At 48.0% G+C, this 18801-nt stretch overlaps 1 protein-coding gene across 3 annotated transcripts in view; it reads left to right on the top strand.

Moving 5' to 3' along the window:
- Positions 1–18801, top strand: part of LOC311140595 (oxysterol-binding protein-related protein 8-like) — a 150366-nt gene that overhangs the window by 43573 nt on the left and 87992 nt on the right. For 2 of the 3 annotated variants that reach the window (XM_084175721.1, XM_084175720.1), the window contains exon 1: positions 1840–1862. The exons of the other annotated variant lie outside the window; for it this stretch is intronic. The gene's annotated coding sequence lies outside the window, so the exon portion shown is untranslated. Of the gene's footprint in view, positions 1–1839; positions 1863–18801 lie in introns of those variants that run through there. 3 annotated transcript variants of the gene reach the window in all.

The following is an 18801-nucleotide window of genomic DNA, read 5'->3' as shown; positions in this document are numbered from 1 at the left end:
TGTAACCCTGACTTCAAAACAGGGCCTTCAGTGTGGTCTTAAGCTCCTGACACCAGCCCACATTATGCCCTCTGTCTATGCCCCTACTATCCGTCCCCTTTCTCCTTGGAATTCGGATCCCCTTTAAAGAATAATAAAATAAATAAAACAGGACCTATAATAATAAAATAAAACCTTTATTTAACTAGGCAAGTCAGTTAAGAACAAATTCTTATTTACAATGACGGCCTACCTTCACTGTCCAAGGTAAGCATTTACCATGGTTTAATCTCTCCACCATGCCTCTGCCTGCTGCACCCTCTCCTCCAGAGACTTGTATAGACCAGCCCAAATTAATGGCCTTTCTTTTGACCCAGTTGGCACTCTTCCAAGTTCACTTCTTTGCCTACTTCCAAGCCTTGTCGATTTCAACGGAGAAAAAAAAAAATGTCGGGAGGCTTTTTTGGTTGCCCCATTGATCACTTCATTGCTGGCAAATGAAAATGTGTAGAGAGAGAAGAGAGCAGAGGAGAATCATACTGTCTTTGTGAAACCACTTAAGACATCGTCCCCTCATCGTCCCCTCACTCTTAACTGGGTTTCTCTGCTGGGTCTTTGACACAAGCTGTCAGACTAAATGTAGACTTGAGAATGGCCTGTGGTTTAGGGGAAAGTGCCTAGCTAAGTAGGTTAATGGAGCATCAGAGAAAACTGAAGCATTAATGAGGCTGAAGCGAGGCTGAACACCTAGTCGGGCCGGAATAACATGGCGATGGACTGAGTCGGGTTGTTGCATCTCCATTGGTCGCTCGCTGGGGTGTTGATTTTTCGCTTTGATGGCTGGGGAAATCAGGTGGCCTGCTGGCAGTTATTGGTGCAGAAAGGCTTGGAATTAACAGAGACACATGGTGTCTGAGATGGAGTGTTGTTTTGATTTTGGATGAGTGTGTGTGTGTCTGTGTGTGTGTCTGTGTGTGTGTGTGTCTGTGTGTGTGTGCCAGCAAAACAACCAACAAAAGGGATACATAAAAGAGATAATCAGAGATACTGCAGGAAAACCAAAGGAGCTGTTGAGAAAGAGAGAACTTGTATACACAGGAAGAGAAAAGGAGAGAGGGAATAAACAAGAGAGAGAGCAAGGGGAGAGAGAGAGAAAGCAGGGGGAGAGAGAGAGAAAGCAGGGGGAGAGAGAGAGAGAGAGCAGCGGGGGAGAGAGAGAGCAGGGGAGAGAGAGAGAGCAGGGAGAGAGAGAGCAGGGGGAGAGAGCAGGAGAGAGAGAGAGAGCAGGGGAGAGAGAGAGAGCAGGGGAGAGAGAGAGCAGGGGGAGAGAGAGAGAGAGCAGGGGGAGAGAGAGAGAGGGGGAGAGAGAGAGCAGGAGAGAGAGAGCGAGAACAGGGGAGAGAGAGAGAGCAGGGGAGAGAGAGAGAGTGTCAGAGAGAGAGTGTCAGAGAGGGAGGGGTTGTGTGTGTACGAGAGAGTGAAAGAGAACAGAATGCTCACCAGGGTAGCAGGACAGCGAGAGAGAGAGAGAGAGAGGGCAGGGGAGAGAGAGATAGAGCAGGGGAGAGAGAGAGACAGCAGGGGAGAGAGAGAGAGAGAGCAGGGGGAGAGCAGGGAGAGAGAGCAGGGGGAGAGAGAGAGAGAGCAGGGGAGAGAGAGAGAGCAGGGGGAGAGAGAGAGAGAGCAGGGGGAGAGAGAGAGCAGGGGAGAGAGAGCAGGGGAGAGAGAGCAGGGAGAGAGAGAGAGAGAGACTGACTCGTGCTCTCCAGCACGCTCTCTCTCTCGTTCTCTCTCCCTCCTCCCCTCCAGTGTGTGTGTGAGAGCTCAGTTGGTCGTACCAGGACTAGTCCTGTCACACACAGCAGCAGCAGCCACGTCACACGGTATGCATTTCCTCTCCTCTCTCAGAGCAAAACTAACACTGCCTTTCTGTCAAACAAACACAAGAAAGAACGATGGGTGGAGGAGGTTGAAGCTTAGCGGAAGCTTTGGGTTGTCTTGGATTGATATGTTAGTGGGTGTGTGTTCCTCGGGTTTCTTTGTTTGCAGTTTAAATGCAACATACCTAGAATTGTAGCTACACTAGTAATGTAATTCTTATTTTGCTAATGAAACATGGGGATTTGAGTTGTTCCACTGTATCTGCTTGTTTGTTGATGACTGTGTGGACACTGACTGCTTTCAGATCACAAACTTGGAAGAGTGCTCAGCTAGCCTAGGCATGCTAGTATGTGTACCCTGCTAGCATCTGAGGCTAACAGAGATACATACTATCCTGTCATCTGGACAGCACAGCTGTGCGCTAACAATGTTAGCAGTGTTATCTTGTAGCAATGTTAGCATCACTCTGTTTAGTCCCTTTCCTTTGTCTGCTGTTGGGGAAAATGCTGAATGGGGATGGCTGGGCTGAGAACTGATTGCCAAGAAGTTGTGGATTAATCATAGACTGAGCTTCCCTGTGGCTTGTTTACTAGCGAGGGTCACGGAAGCAAGGGAGAAACAGAGAGAGTATTATACCTTACAGAGCTATCTAGAAGACTAGATACTCCCAGGTACAAAGTATGTGGACCCCATGCTCATCGAACATCTTATTCCAAAATCATGGGCGTTAATATGGAGTTGTTCCCCCCGTTGCTGCTAAAACAGCCTCCACTCTTCTGGGAAGGCTTTCTACTAGATGTTGGAATATTGCTGCGGAGACTTGCTTCCATTCAGTCACAAGAGCATTAGTGAGGTCGGGCACTGGCTCTCAGTCGATTAGGCGTTGCTGGCAGTCGGCTTTCCAATTCATCCCAAAGGTGTTCAATGGGGTTGAGGGTTGCGGGCTCTGTGCAGGCCAGTCAAGTTCTTCCACACCGATCTCGACAAACCATTTCTGTATGGACCTCACTAACGTGCATTTCATGAAGCTCCCGACGAACATTTCTTGTGCTGATGTTGCTTCCAGAGGCAGTTTGGAACTCAGTGGTGAGTGTTGCAACCGAGGACAGACTATTTTTTACTCGCTATGCGTTTCAGCACTCGGTGGTCCCGTTCTGTGAGCTTGTGTGGCCTACCACTTTGCGGCTGAGCCGTTGTTGCTCCTAGATGTTTCCACTTCACAATAACAGCACTTACAGTTGATCTGGGCAGCTCTAGCAGGGTAGAAATTTTACGAACTGACTTTTTGGAAAGGTGGCATCCTATGACGGTGCCACGTTAAAAGTCACTGAGCTCATCAGTACGGGCTATTCTACTGCCAATGTTTGTCTATGGAGATTGCATGGCTGTGTGGTCGATTTTATACACCTGTCAGCAACGGGTGTGGCTGAAATAGCCCAATCCACTCATTTGAAAGGGTGTCCACATACTTTACAGAACTATCTAGAAGACTATATACTCTCAGGGCCAATCAGTTACTTTATAAGAAGTCTTTATCTATCAACGTGAGGATGTAGTTTTGGGGTCTCCATTACTCATGACCGCCGTTCATTAGTGCTATCCCAGTTTTGGCTGTGGCTCAGCAGAGACATTGGTTTCCTCCCCATTGTTACCCTATTCCCAATATAGTGCCATCCTTTTGACCGGTGTCTATAGGCACTATGTAGGGAATAGGGTGTGATTTAGGATGCAGCCGTTGAACAGTCTGGGTCTGAGTGTGTGTAATCAGATTGTTAGCAGTAGGCCGGTTGAACAGTCTGGTTCTGAGTGTGTGTAATCAGATTGTTAGCAGTAGGCAGGTTGAACAGTCTGGTTCTGAGTGTGTGTAATCAGATTGTTAGCAGTAGGCCGGTTGAACAGTCTGGGTCTGAGTGTGTGTAATCAGATTGTTAGCATTGGCCTCCTGGTCTCCCCTTCCACCTTCCCCAGAGCATGGTTCATGACTCGTGTTCATCATACACAAAACAGAAGAAAACGTACTGAAACAGGGATTGACGACGTGAACTTGTTCAATAAGAAACTATCCTTTTTTGTTTCCCGTTGCAAAACGTTTTCAAGCATTCTCCGCTGCCTGCCCTAATAAACACGACCCTGGACAAGAGGCCTGACGTCTTTAGGTTCCTTTCAGATATAAGAAAATAGATATTTGTGGTTTGTTTGTTAGCTGGTGTGTACTAGATTAGCCTGGTTTTCCTGGCTTCAGAGGAGTTACTGTGCCTGTTTGTGGGTTTCCTGCTCCACCATGTTGGGCTGACTTCCCTTCCTCCAACGCCTTGTCCCAGTTGCTCTGAGGTCAATGATAACATGCCTCTGTCTGCAATCTGATAAACACTGTTCCAAGCTATGAGTAAATCCCAGATAACTGTGCAGGGTCCTCACTATTTGACCATGCTAGGAAGTACAGTCCCTAACAGTAACTCATAACTCCTGTCCTTTGTAGCATTGGCCATGTAGTGATTGACACCCAAAGCCAGTGAAACACGGATATCACCTCTCGGCCTAGGCACCATTAACTAAATCTATCACCCTGGGAAGCAGGTCGATGATGCATCACCGCCTCTGCAAGACGGTTTCAGGCACATCCCCAATTTACACTTTGCCAGCCTCCCTCCCTGTTGGCAATAGCCCTAAATATCCAGTTCATCCCTGTCTCCCACCTCAGAGTAGATGGAGTGGAGCTCTCTGCTCACTCTCCCTGGCTTGTCCCCTGTGTGATGGCTCTCCTCTGGGTTATCAGACGTGTGGAGTGAGATTGTTGCCGACACCTCATCACACACCCTCAGTTCTCTCTTACGGCCATGAGCAGTCCCAAGTTGCATCTCAAATCCCTTTTGTCCAGAGCCCCATGGCCCCTGGTCATAAGTAGTGCACTACATAGGCAATAGGGTGCCATTTGGGATGCAGAACCAGTCCCATCACCCCAGTGCCAACACCTCTCTCTCTTTATGGCCCTGCCTGGACTTCATGTCTAGGCAGGCTTCCACAACACCACTGAGCACCGTGCCACAGTGTCAGGAAGCTCTTCTAAAGGATTGAAGGTGTTCTCCCCCTTCTGTACTTTCTCAGTGAGAGATTATTCAGATTCAACAGGAGTTCAATGAGTCAGCGCTCGTCGTGTCTAGACATTTCAAGTCAACTTTTCTATAACTTTTTTTTATTCCTCACCATTGTGTGGGACTTGCGTTGAAATGTAATTTGATATATTGATACAGTACCGCCATGTCCATTTGCCGAAAATCCAAAAGTAAAATGTTTTGTCCATTGTGTTTGTTGACTGGCGCTTGGCTCTGGTGGTGGCTGTGGACAGTATCTTGGCTGGCGTGCTGGGTGTCGGAGACTCTGAGGTGCTCCCTGTCCCGTGTGTTGAGTGCTTTTATTTATGGGGGCTGTCAGTGTGTTTCTACACCGGCTGTAAATCAGGAGAGCAGCCCTTCCCCCTGCTCAGTGGCCAAGCCAGCCTGAGCCAGACCCTCAAGCCACCTCTCCCCAGGCTCCAGCCCTCCTCCACCAACAGGATATCTGTCATTTTCCCATGGAGAGAAAACGTCCCTTACAGTAATGCCTGCTCTTCCACTGGTTTGTCACTCTAAAGCACTGCAGAGAAAGAGAGGTGTGTGTGCACGAGGGTAGAGAGATCATTGGATAGTGGATACACTGCACTCCAGTCTCTCCAAAACTTTCCTAATCAATATTATCTGGCTTTAGAGTTAGCCTGACTATATTGAACTCTAACTTTAGAGTTCAGCTTAGCCTTGTAGATGTTTCCCTCTCCTTCTAGGCTTAAAAACATCCCTGCCCCTTTTTTGTACCTGCTGACCTAAATGATGAGTCCAGTGGTGTTGACCAGGATTTATGTAAATGGTTAGTCCAGTGGTGTTGACCAGGCTCTAATGCCTCTCCTGCCTTAGTTACTGCGGCGCCGACGTGTTGACTTTGCAGTCGTGTGGATCGCTGACCCGAGTGGATCCGTTTGTCTAATGTTTGACGGAGAAGCTTCTTGAGTGTTTTTTCCACGAGGCTGACGGCGGCAGTCTGGAAAGCACATGAACCTGCTGAGGGAGGGGTTAAACTAACGACCACAGGCACAGTCTGTCTGCTTTGTTGGGCTTTTTGAGGTTATTACCCCAGCACTAAAGGTCCTGTTAGACCACGTACACAAGGTACAATAGGAGTGCTGATCTAGGATCAGGTCCCTCCTGTCCATGTCATCTTATTCATGATGTTCTAAATGGCAAAGCTGATCCTAGATCAGCACTCCTACTCTGAGACACGTTTTGATGCATTCTCACTGAGATAGTGTTGGTCAGGCAATAGACAATGACTGATTACTGGAGTAATATACTGAGAGGAGTGTGATGTAAATAGGCTTAGAATCAATGTTCCCTCAAAAAAATGTAGGCACTGAGCAGATTTCAGGTTTGCTGAGCTCAAACTTGAATGTTGTGAAAATCCTGTGAACACTGAGGCCGTGCCCGCTTTAAGTTACAGTTTAACAGTGGCCAAGTAGGCTACTTTGGCTATTTGATTATAATGTAGGCCTATCAGTGGCCTACCATCAAAAACAATGAAGACATTTTTTTACATCCATTTTTTACATGGAGTTAGCTGTTCTATCATTCAGCCTAAAGTAGCAGCCAATGTGTGGTGTTCAATGTAGGCCTACATTCCATGAGACTTTTGGAAAAAACATGTAGGGTTTGACATTAACCTGTTTATCCACTTTTCCTTCAGATAAGGAGGTGACTGAAAATGTTATTGTTTGATGCAAGAAACCACTTGACATAAAAAACTGTCCAGTTCAAAGTGAACGGCACAGATCCATATTTGGCAATGGCTATTTACATATAGGCCTACTTCAGCTGTGATTGGTTATGGTGCTCTGGTCTGTGTAGAGTAGGGCTGAGTAGTGCCTGTCATTGCAATAGAATCCTACTCCAATGTGCTCTGCCTACAACAAAATATCTTGCACAGTTCATTTTGCATACTAAGTCTTGCATAGTTTGTTTTGTTTCAGTTATGTTATATTACATTGAAACTGGCTAATATTGCGATGATTCGATCACATTTCCCACAGTAGAGCGAAACGTTGATAGTGTTAACTAAAAGGGGAAAACTCAAGAAAGGTGAGTGAAGTTCAATCTCGTGCTTCTCTGTGCAGGCGGATATTTCTTCTGCCCAGTCCAAGGGGAGATGCGCGTCCGTGCGCAGCTTAGAAGGAACGGTGCTAGTAATAGTGTTGGCCTACTGGTTTTAGTACAGTAACATATGTGATTGAGACATCAATAGTTTTACTAGAAAGTAAAGGGATAGCATTCATTTATAGCTCGTAGGTAAATTCATTATAGCTCATAGATACATTCATTATAGCTCGTAGGTAAATTCATTATAGCTCGTAGCTCGTAGGTAAATTCATTATAGCTCGTAGGTAAATTCATTATAGCTCGTAGGTAAATTCATTATAGCTCGTAGGTAAATTCATTATAGCTCATAGATACATTCATTATAGCTCGTAGGTAAATTCATTATAGCTCGTAGGTAAATTCATTATAGCTCGTAGGTAAATTCATTATAGCTCGTAGGTAAATTCATTATAGCTCATAGATACATTCATTATAGCTCGTAGGTAAATTCATTATAGCTCGTAGGTAAATTCATTATAGCTCATAGGTAAATTCATTATAGCTCGTAGGTAAATTCATTATAGCTCATAGATTTACATTTACATTTACGTCATTTAGCAGACGCTCTTATGCAGAGCGAATTACAAATTGGTGCATTCATAGATAAATTCATTATAGCTCATAGATAATGAGTGAAATAAATCTCCAACTCTTTCAAACTGAAATGACAACCTTTATGAATCTGTCATGGCTTGTCAGTCCAGTGTAGTTGCCTCTTGATACAGTGGTTTAGGAACCTATGTGCCCTGGTCCAAGTAGGGCACATAGGGAATAAGGTGCCATTTGGGACGGAGTCTTGTTACTTTGATGGCCAGCATCCCATCACGCCCAACTGGGCATGGAGAGCCAAAGGAAGCACCACAGGAAGCAGTAGAATGTGGTCAGGACTCTGAGCAAAGGATCCTGGGATAGATAGGGTCGATAGGCCTCCAACCAACGTGGCGTTCAGAACATTCAGTAGGAGCGGGCGGTGGAAACCTGACCAGCAGGGCCACGGGAATGTACATCGATCTCACACTCTCACCCGCTGGCACTCTCCGGTCCCTAAGAAACCTGAAACACACTCTCTCTCGCTCTCTCTCTGTCTCTCGCTCTCTCTATTTTTTTTACACACACACACACGAGTCCTACAATCTCCCATAAAATATAGCCTGCTATCAAAGTTTGTTGATAACAACAAGGACATTAACCGCGACAATAACAAGCTATTTTGACTTTGGCGAGCAGCACCACCACTGATTAACCAAATGACAGAGATGTTGTCAGAAATGTCTTTCTACAAGCCACATCAGGACGAGTCCTTCGGATGGTTACCATGTGTTTGATACCATTCCGATCACTCCATTCCAGCCATTTATTATGAGCCGTCCTCCCCTCAGCAGCCTCTGACAGCAGTACACTAACAACAAGTACTGCCGGCCTTATTGCCTCCTTGTCCAGGAATGTTTAGAGGAAGTTCATTACACATTAATGACACCAACCCAGGGGGGAACACTATCTGACTGGCCTGGCTGCAGGCTTGTGATGACGGAGTCCTCCGTTCCGAGGTATGAGAATAGCCTGGCCTCTGTGGTGTTGCCAGCCACTCAGAAACTAAAGCACATTACCGTTTTATTAGAACCTATTCCTTTAGGTGATTTAGAGGTGTTTAGGGACATTTTTGGAATGAGAGAGACAGGAAGTGAACCAAGCCTTTCTGTGTGTTATCCTGAGCCTTGTTAGGTATCCCTGCTCTGGATAGGGTGCACGCTAGCTGTTGGGTGAAGTTCCACTAGACGCTGATATTGGGTCAGTATTACATTTCCCCCAGTAATGGTTAAGGTTCGGATTGGTTGAGGGGACGCTGATCCTAGATCTGTACCTAGGAGAAACTTAAACCCGGAGCGTGCACGGTAGTGGTGCGTCCTGCCTGATTAACATCTGACAAATTACTTGTATAGTTTCCTTGATCCTGGACGAGCCCCAAAAATGTTACGGCCCAAGTTATCTGTGTTACAATACACGAGCCACACAACAAACCATTGGCCGATATATATGAAGAAACACCACACACCATAGCCCACAGCCATACTATACTGTATCTGTTGCCCTGGCTGAGTAAGATGGATGCTCCCCCCCCCCCCCCCCCCCCATACACACATACTTTCATCCCCAGAGGAACTCACACACCGTTAACTTGTACACAGCCCCTGGGAGGTAGAGTAACCATGCCCTATCACTCTCATTGGGCTCTGCTGTAGCAAAACGCTGCTGATTCCTCTGCAATCTGCTGCTTGTAGCATTCTGCTTTGCTAGCGAACCCTGCACCTCTAGCGCTTCATTTGACCTCTCTTCCTACAGAGAAGAACTACAAATGTTCCCTCTGTTCCTCTTTCTCTTCTTTCTCTCGCTTTCCTTTTGTCTCTGTCTCTCCCTCTTTCATCCTATTCCCAATTATTTTGGACTACTTTTGACCCGGGCCCATATTAGTCAAGAATAGTGCACTACAAAGGAAATAGGCTGCCATTTAGGATGCAGGCCGCTGCTGATGAGAGTGAGAGGTGTGTGTCATTGGACGGCCCGCCGTGGGTAGTCTAAGAAGATAATACAATGCCTACTTCCCAAATGGCACTCTATTCCCTACAAAGTGCACTATATAGGAAGGAAATAGGCTGCCATTTGGGACGTATCAATCCTTAGATTAGATCAACTTTATTATCTCACCAGGGGGAAATTTGTTTGGTCATGTGATTTAAAAATACATAAGACGCAATACATAAAGAAGAATGATCGACAATAAAATTCATATGAATAGTGCAATAGGCTACATCACTCCATTGTTTACATCACTCCATTGTTTACCTTTCTGTTGGCGGCCCTTTCTTTGATGTTACGAACATCTTACAGCATGGCATTAAAGACTACCTCTCACACTATCGGTGGATCATCTCTGTGTTCCTGTTCTAAAATGACTAGACTTAGCTTTCAGAAAAGATGTGCATCCTTAAGATACAGTGGAAAGATGCCTCAGTGGGTGATCATAGAGAATCCCCCTCATACTAACAACCATACCAAGGAAAATGGGTCAGAGATGTGCTCTGAGTCATGTTTAAACATTATGTAATATGGCATGGCATTCTGTCTCACACAAGTGCCTGTTCATCTGTTCTGGGGCAGGACGGAAGAAAACCGTTCAAGCCTAAGTCCTGAGATATTCACTCTCTCCCTGTGCTTGGGAAAATGCTAGGCTACACATCGGGATGAAATGTAAAGTTGAAAGAAAATGCTGTGATGGAAGACAAAATCCATAAAACAGCTAGAATCTACAGGAACGAGTCTAAACAGTCTCCTGAAGCAACACCACAGGTAGAGATGATACTGTTTTCATGAGTAAGGTGACGTTGCCCCCCAGGCCTAGACACTGATCTTGGGTCAGTTTAGAGTTTTTTCCACTTATGGTTAATGTGAGGGTTGGGGGAGGGGAAGCTGATCCTAGATCTGTACAGAGGGGAAACTTGACTCTCTCTGCCCAATAATTCTTCAATATCACACTCTCTTATTTGCTGCATTTCAGTTGATGATGAATCCTAAAAAAAGGTTAACCCAATGAGTCCCACCGCGACGCCGGCTAGATTTGGACTTCTAACCCATTTTAAACATTGTGTGTTTGAGCTATAGACTCCATTGGTACCAACCATTAGTCTGTGTGATTAACGGGGGCTGGGCTAGAGCGGTGTTTGTGAGAAAATGGCGGATCCCAAAGGGGCCCAGGGCCGGTCTTTTTACAAAAATGTCTGTAGAGTCCGAGTGATTTGAGCTATAAACGATTAAAAGCTATCTATGAAAAGGAATCTCCCGAACACGGACATGTAACATGTTTTGCTCTATGATGCTCACAAGCTACACTTATTCTGATTGGCTGGGCCTGGCTCCCCAGTGGGTGGGCCTCCCTGGCTGCACCACAGCCCAGTCATGTGAAATCCATAGATTAGGGCCTGATGAATTTCTTTCAGTTGGCTGATTTCCTTATATGAACTGTAACTCAGTAAAATCATTCAAATTGTTGCATGTTGCGTTTAGATTTTTGTTCAGTATATAAGGGATACATGCAGATAAATGGAAGTAAGATAAATGAAAAGCTGATTATTTTTCTGGGGTCTCGGGACTGATAGGGTTAACAACTGACTTTATTCAATATTTAATTTGGCATCTGTCAGTGTCGGCTGTCACGAATTCAGCCGAGGCTGCTCCTCTTCCTTGCTCGGGCAGGCTTCGGCGTTCGTCGTCACCGGAGTACTAGCTGCCACCGATCTATGTTTCTGTGTTCCACTTGTTTTGTCTATATTGCACACACCTGGTTCCAATTACGATCATTTGTTTCCCTATTTTACCCTCTGGTTCCCTCATGGTGTTGTGCGTGATTGTTCGTTGTTTTGTTGTCATTGACATGTGAGTCGGTATTTTCTTCCCTGCGTGGAAGATATGTTTATTTACATTTGACAAGTAAAGTACATCGTTGACTAAGTTCTGTGTCCTGCGCCTGACTCCGTCCTACCGCTACACACTGACGCATGACAGAATCACGCACCTTTATGGAGTCAGCAGGTACATCCATTCCTCCAGGATCAGTGGAGGAACACATCCAGCAGCACTCGACGATGCTACAGACTCTTGGCACAGCCATGGATCGAGTGGTACAGACTATGGAGCGATGGGAGAGGGGGGGGGGTTTCTACACCTCCTTCCACTACTATTCACTCCACACCGCTGTCCACCCCTTCACCACCTGGATCCAGTGGGATTCGGCTCTCGCTCCCGAGGGCATATGATGGAACAGCTGCCGGGTGCCAGGGGTTTCTGCTCCAGGTGGAGCTCTACCTGGCAACCATCCACCCGGCTCCCTCGGGATACGAGAGCATGTCCACCCTCATCTCCTGTCTGTCGGGGAAAGTGCTCGAGTGGGCCAACGCTGAGTGGGGAGGAATAGACGCGGCATCAGTGCGCTATGAAGATTTCACCTGCCGTTTCCGGGCGGTATTTGATCATCCACCGAGGGGAGAGTGGCGGGGGAACGGTTCTTCCACCTCAGACAGGGAAAGAGGAGCGCACAGGACTTCGCACTGGACTTCAGGACCTTGGCAGCCAGCGCGGGGTGGAATGAGAGGGCCCTGATCGACCATTACCGATGCAGCCTACGGGAGGACGTTCATTGAGAGCTGGCCTGCAGGGACACCACCCTTAACCTGGACCGGCTGGTGGATTTATCGATACGACTGGATAACCTGTTGGCCACCCGCGGACTTCCGGATCAGGGTCCGTCCAGTCCATTCCCCAGCAGAGGATACACTGCTGGTCGGTGCTGGAAAGGGTCCTCAGGGAGTCAAGGCAGCAGGCAGGGCACTGGTGGACCATCCCAGGTGAGTAGGCACCCGACTCACCCAGAGCTCCCTGTTGCACACATGTGTGTTCACGTAGAATTTCCTGAGTTTTCCCCGCATTCCCAGCATAAGGCGCTCATAGATTCAGGCGCAGCTGGGAATTTTATGGACCGTCTATTTGCACATAGATTAGGGATCCCTATTGTGCCTGTTGATGTGCCCTTCCCTATACATGCCTTAGATAGTTGCCCTTTAGGGTCAGGCCTGATTAGGGAGGTCACAACTCCACTCTGGATGAAAACACAGGAGGGTCATGAGGAGAGAATTAGTCTCTTCCTGATTGATTCTCCTGCATTTTCAGTGGTGTTGGGGCTTCCCTGGCTAGCCTCTCATGACCCCACTATTTCATGGCAACAGAGGGCTCTCAAGGGATGGTCCCGTCAGTGCTCGGGGAGGTGTGTAGATGTTTCCGTAGATGCAACTATGGTGGAGAGTCCAAACCAGGTCTCCACTATGCACATTCCTCCCGAATATGCCGAATTGGCTCTCGCCTTCTGTAAAAGGAAGGCGACTCAATTACCACCCCATCGACAGGGGGATTGTGCGATAAATCTCTGGGAGGGCACTGCACTTCCTCGGAGTCACGTGTATCCTCTGTCACAGGAAGAGACGGCGGCTATGGAAACATATGTCTCCGAATCTCTGGGACAGGGATACATTCGGCCTTCCACTTCCCCTGCCTCCTCAAGTTTCTTTTTTGTGAAGAAGAAGGATGGAGGTTTACACCCGTGCATTGACGATCAAGGTCTCAATCAGATAACGGTGAAGTACAGTTATCCACTACCTCTCATTGCTAGTATGACGGAGTCATTGCATGGGGCGCACTTGTTCACCAAATTGGATCTCAGGAGCGCGTACAACCTGGTGCGTATCCGGGAAGGGGATGAGTGGAAGACGGCATTTAGTACCACCTCTGGGCACTATGAGTACCTCGTCATGCCGTACGGCTTGATGAATGCTCCCTCAGTCTTCCAATCCTTTGTCGATGAGATTTTCAGGGACCTGCACGGACAGAGTGTAGTGGTGTACATAGATGATATTCTCATATACTCCGCTACACGAGCCGAGCATGTGTCCCTGGTGCGCAAGGTGCTTGGTCGACTGTTGGAGCATGACCTGTACGTCAAGGCTAAGAAATGTCTGTTCTTTCAACAGTCCATCTCCTTCTTAGGCCACCGCCTGTCCGTGTCAGAGGTGGAGATGGAAAATTACCGCATTTCAGCCGTGCGTAATTGGTCGACTCCAACGACAATTAAGGAAGTGCACGATTCTTAGGGTTTGCCAACTACTACCGGAGGTTTATCCGGGGCTTTGGTCAGGTAGCGGCTCCCATTACTCCTTGCTGAAGGGGAAACCGGTGCGCCTGCAGTGGTCAGCTGAGGCGGACAGGGCTTTTGGTCACCTGAAGGCTCTGTTCACCTCGGCTCCCGTGCTGGCTCATCCGGATCCCTCCTTGGCATTCATAGTCGAGGTGGACGCGTCCGAGGCTGGGATAGGAGCTGTACTGTCTCAGCGCTCGGGTACGCCACCAAAGCTCCGCCCCTGTGCTTTCTTTTCGAAGAAGCTCAGTCTGGTGGAGCTTCTTCAAGGGGGCAAAACACCCTTTCCTCATTTGGACTGACCATCGCAATCTGGAGTACATCCGGGCGGCGAGGAGACTGAACCCTCGCCAGGCAAGGTGGGCCATGTTTTTCACACGTTTTGTTTTCACCCTCTCGTACAGACCAGGTTCCCAGAATGCCAAGGCAGACGCTCTGTCCCGGCTGTATGACACAGAGGAGCGGTCCAGGGAGCCCACTCCCATACTTCCGGCTTCTTGTCTGGTGGCACCGGTGGTATGGGAGGTTGACGCGGACATCGAGCGGGCGTTACGCACGGAGCCCACTCCCCCCCCAGTGTCCAGTGGGTCGTGTGTACGTTCCATCTGATGTTCGCGATCGATTGATCTATTGGGCTCATACGTCACCCTCTTCTGGTCATCCTGGCATCGGTCGGACAGTGCGCTGTCTTAGTGGGAAGTACTGGTGGCCTACTTTAGCTAAGGACGTGAGGGTTTATTGTTTCCTCCTGCTCGGTGTGCGCCCAGTGCAAGGCACCTAGACACCTGCCCAGAGGGAAATTACAACCCCTACCCGTTCCACAACGGCCGTGGTCACACCTATCGGTGGATTTCGTTACGGACCTCCCCCCGTCACAAGGGAATACCACGATCTTAATCGTTGTGGATCGGTTTTCTAAGTCCTGCCGTCTGTTTCCTTTGCCCGGTCTCCCTACGGCCCTACAGACTGCGGAGGCCCTGTTTACTCACGTCTTCCGGCACTACGGGGTACCTGAGGATATAGTTTCACCCCGAGAGTAATGGGCAGGTGGAGAGAGTAAATCAGGATGTGGGTAGGTTTCTGAGGTCCTATTGCCAGGACCGGCCGGGGGATTGGTCGGTTTACATCCCCTGGGCAGAGATGGCCCAAAACTCCCTCCGCCACTCCTCTACTAACCTGTCTCCATTTCAGTGTGTGTTAGGTTATCAGCCGGTCCTGGCGCCATGGCATCAGAGCCAGATCGAGGCACCTGCGGTGGATGAATGGTTTCGGCGCTCGCAGGAGACCTGGAACGCTGCCCATGTACGACTGCAACGGGCTATCAGGCAACAGAAGGCGAGCGCCGACCGCCACCGCAGTGAGGCCCCGGTGTATGCACCAGGGGACCGGGTCTGGCTCTCGACCCGAAACCTGCCCCTTCGCCTGCCCTGCCAGAAGCTGGGTCGGCGGTTTGTGGGGCCATTTCAAGTCCTGAGGAGATTGAACAAGGTTTGTTATAGGTTACAGCTCCCTCCTGATTACCGTATTAACCCCTCGTTCCATGTGTCTCTCCTCAGACCGGTGGTAGCTGGTCCGCTCCAGGAGTCTGAGGTGCGGGAGGTCCCTCCGCCCCCACTGGACATCGAGGGGGTACCGGCGTACTCGGTCCGTTCCATCCTGGATTCGAGGCGTTGGGTGGGGGGCCTGCAGTATCTCGTGGAGTGGGAGGGGTACGGTCAGGAGGAACGGTGCTGGGTTCCTAGGAGGGACATCCTCGATCCCTCCCTGTTGAGGGATTTCCACCGTCGTCATCCGACTCGCCCTGCTCCGCGTCCTCCTGGCCATCCCCGAGGCCGGTGTCAGCGCACAGCTAGAGCCGCGCGTCAAGGGGGGGGGGGTACTGTCACGAATTCAGCCGATGCTGCTCCTCCTCCTTGCTCGGGCAGGCTTCGGCGTTCGTCGTCACCGGAGTACTAGCTGCCACTGATCTATGTTTCTGTGTTCTACTTGTTTTGTCTATATTGCACACACCTGGTTCCAATTACGATAATTTGTTTCCCTATTTTACCCTCTGGTTCCCTCATGGTGTTGTGCGTGATTGTTCGTTGTTTTGTTGTCATTGACATGTGAGTCGGTATTTTCTTCCCTGCGTGGAAGATATGTTTATTTACTAAAGTACGTCGTTGACTAAGTTCTGTGTCCTACGCCTGACTCCGTTTTACCGCTACACACTAACGCATGACATCGGCACAGGATGTTGTTATTCTGCTAGTCTCTGGAGGGGAAATCTTGGGGTCGCATCCCAAATGGCATGCTACTCACTTTATAGTGCACTACTTTTAGTGCACTACCATATGGACCCTTGTCAAAAGTAGTTTACTATATAGGAAATAGGGTGCCATTTTGGACACAGTACTTTTTATGACACTCTTGTCTCCCCTGGCGGTCACTGAACCCCCCCGGCCTGTCCTCTCACTGCTGAAAGCTACTGCCTCAGATGAAAGCTCAAAAACCAGACAAAGAGAATGGCACCGTGTCTGGGAAAATATGGCTTTCATGTTTTCCCTCTCACATCATATCAGGCAGGAACAAGCTTTCACTTCAGAATGAGATGGGGTGTGATTATAGACAGATGTAATGGGTCTGTGCTGGATTACTCCTATAGTGCATTGACAGTGTCAGCACATATGGGATCTGAATAGATTGGCAACGCCATGGGCTTTTTTATAGACAGTGTTATTTGTTCAGACAGAAACATACAGAGGTTAGTTCATGATGTATCCAGCTGGACAGCTCCAGTTACAGTGGTCCCATTGTAATTCACCAGCTGGACAGCTCCAGTTACAGTGGTCCCATTGTAATTCACCAGCTGGACAGCTCCAGTTACAGTGGTCCCATTGTAATTCACCAGCTGGACAGCTCCAGTTACAGTGGTCCCATTGTAATTCACCAGCTGGACAGCTCCAGTTACAGTGGTCCCATTGTAATTCACCAGCTGGACAGCTCCAGTTACAGTGGTCCCATTGTAATTCACCAGCTGGACAGCGTCCAATGACAGTGATCAAGTCTGACTTATGACCTGGATGTAAAATCACAGCTAATGCTGTTTCGAACTCTCCCTAGTTTCCCTAAGGTACATATCGAGGATCAGCTTCCCCTCCCCCAATCCTAACCTTCAAGCTGGAATCCGTAGCTGTGAAACCGCCATTTCCGTTTCTGATATTACAACAACAAAAATGTTACATCAAACAACGAACACCGTGTTTTTCCTCCTGACATCATTGCACATCATCGCACGCTCGCGATAGAAGAATATCAGAATATGTATTTTACCATGATGCAGGATGCTCCTCTGCCCCGATTCCGAAACAAAACAATAACAAATGCGCCTGTGGCCACTAGTGGTGCTGTTTCACCTTATGCGGATCTCAGCTTTAACCAATAGTTAGGGAAATGCCAAACTGATCCAAGATCAGCGTCTAGGGGCAACTTCACCCTACTCTATAGCACGTTACACATACACACATACAGACATACACCCCCCAACTCACTCACTCAACCTCGTCTGCAAAACTAATCAACAGTAATCACCTGGTAAGACCAGCCTTGTTTAAAGAGCACCTGCCTTGGGGGCTTCAAATGCCAGGGAGAGCAGCGGGCACCATTAGTATGTCCTGCAGTGGGAGAGCAGCGGGCACCATTAGTATGTCCTGCAGTGGGAGAGCAGCGGGCACCATTAGTATGTCCTGCAGTGGGAGAGCAGCGGGCACCATTAGTATGTCCTGCAGTGGGAGAGCAGCGGGCACCATTAGTATGTCCTGCAGTGGGAGAGCAGCGGGCACCATTAGTATGTCCTGCAGTGCCACTCTAGCCCTTATCAGACAGAGGATATGAATGGGTATTGGCAGGGTGGCCCGTCTCAGCTAAGTGACAAAGACAAGTCTGGGTGCATCCCAAATAATAATACCTATAATTACTATTATAATTATAATTCTAATAATAATAATAATTTGGTGGGTGCTAATATTTGTTATGTTTCACAGGTGTGTATTATACGCGTATGTGAATTGTAAATGTTTTTTTCTTCATATCCCACTCCCCCGAGACACCCTGGAGAGTGGGGTCACGGCCAGGGTCAACCATTATCAACGGAAACCCTGGAGCAATTAGGGTTAAGTGCGTTGCTCAAGGGCACATTGACAGATTTTTAACCTCTCGGCTCGTGCAACCTTTCGGTTACTACTCCCAATGCTCTAATCGCTAGGCAACCTGGCACCCTATTCCCTATATAGTGCACTACTTTTGTCCAGAACCCTGTGGGCCCAGGTCAAAAGTAGTGCACTGGATAGATAATAGGGTGTCATTTAGGACACATCCTTGCATTCAGTGTTGTTGGAATAGGAAGTGTTTCAATTGATAAAGTTCTGCACCTGTTTAGTGTGGATCGGTGTCCGATGTGGTCTGTTCAGAGAGATTCTAATTTCTTATTTCATGTCCGATTAGAACGGAAGTTATGGTGGTGTTCATTAGGGAACACGGTTGCAAAACGTTTTGCAACAGAAAACAAAAATGAAAAATGTCTTATTGGACAAGTTCAAATCGTACCACCCATTTAACCTCAGTTTCGGACTGTTTTAATACGTTTTGTGCCTAATGAACGTGACCCGTGTCATGATGTTCCCCCATTCCTTTGATAGTCTATATTGAGAAATCTCTGTTTTTTTCACCAAGTTCTTAAAGGCTTTTTCAACAGGAAAACAGGTCAGAGGAAGTGTTTGACAAGGTGCCAAGGCATGCAGATGTGTATCTGTGATCCATCCATCACCCCTCTCTCTAACTGTATCATCCATCACAACTCTCTCTAACTGTATCATCCATCACCCCTCTCTCTAACTGTATCATCCATCACTCCTCTAACTGTATCATCCATCATCCCTCTCTCTAACTGTATCATCCATCATCCCTCTCTCTAAATGTATCATCCATCACAACTCTCTCTAACTGTAT

Source organism: Coregonus lavaretus (genome assembly GCF_964263955.1).
Source record: "Coregonus lavaretus genome assembly, chromosome: 13".
In the NCBI taxonomy this organism is placed as follows: Eukaryota; Metazoa; Chordata; class Actinopteri; order Salmoniformes; family Salmonidae; genus Coregonus; species Coregonus lavaretus.
The sequence above is the reverse complement of the archived record's forward strand: the minus strand, read 5'-3'. Positions and strand labels throughout refer to the sequence as shown.